The sequence below is a fragment of the Gossypium arboreum genome, chromosome 12, assembly GCF_025698485.1.
Source record: "Gossypium arboreum isolate Shixiya-1 chromosome 12, ASM2569848v2, whole genome shotgun sequence".
NCBI lineage: Eukaryota > Viridiplantae > Streptophyta > Magnoliopsida > Malvales > Malvaceae > Gossypium > Gossypium arboreum.
In genome coordinates this window covers 61909442-61910283 of record NC_069081.1, presented here as the reverse complement: position 1 = coordinate 61910283, position 842 = coordinate 61909442, and the positions used below count along the sequence as shown (strand labels likewise).

The window sequence follows — 842 nt, the reverse complement described above, 5'->3', positions numbered from 1 at the left end:
GCTTTCTAAGACACGCGTTTTAAACTTCATCGACTTAAAAAACTTCTGCGTTTTTAAATCAATTTGTTATAACTCTAATGGTTAATAAGGTAAATGTTTTGACGAGAACTTCTGTTATAATAAAAGGATGTAAATTTAGTAAATGATTTTTACCGAAAGGATCAATTATCGAAAAGCACTCTGATGTGACACGCTAGATTCGGCCGTAACGTCTGGGCCGAGTTTGGGGTGTTGCAAAGTATTTCCCGCCTAGCAAGAACACTAAGTTGAGGAACAAGATCACTGCCTTCCAACAAATGGATGATTAGTCCTTGTATGAGGCATGGGAAAGGTACAAAGAGTTATTATGAAAGTGCCCTCATCATGGAATTGCACATTGCATCCAACTTGAGACATTTTATAATGGTCTCAATGCTCACATGAGGATGGTAGTGGATGCTTCTACTAATGGTGCTCTCCTTTTTAAGTCTTACAATGAGGCTTATGAAATTATCGAGAGGATTGCCAGCAATAATTACCAATGGCCAACCAACAAAGCCGCGTTAGGAAGACGAGTTGCTGGAATACATGAAGTAGACGCTCTTACTTCGCTCACCTCCTCTTTTCTAAAATCCTACCTGGTGTATAGTATCTATTCACTTTAAACAATGAGGACATTGTTCATTTTAAGTTGGGGAGACCGAACATTTGAATTATTTCCACTCAGAATAATTTTTTCTATTAATTATGATTAGGATATATTTTGTTCAATAAATTGAAATTTTGTTAAGTATGCTAAACTTTAGTACGAATAAAGTTCTATTAATTCAATGAATTGTTATGTTAGCTTAATAATGATATAA

At 35.2% G+C, this 842-nt stretch overlaps 1 non-coding gene across 1 annotated transcript; it reads right to left on the bottom strand.

The window, feature by feature from the left end:
* Positions 1-263: 263 nt before the first annotated feature.
* Positions 264-370, bottom strand: LOC128285973 (small nucleolar RNA R71). The gene has a single exon (XR_008276520.1). It is a non-coding gene; the product is annotated as a small nucleolar RNA R71 (small nucleolar RNA).
* Between the last annotated feature and the right edge of the window lie 472 nt (positions 371-842).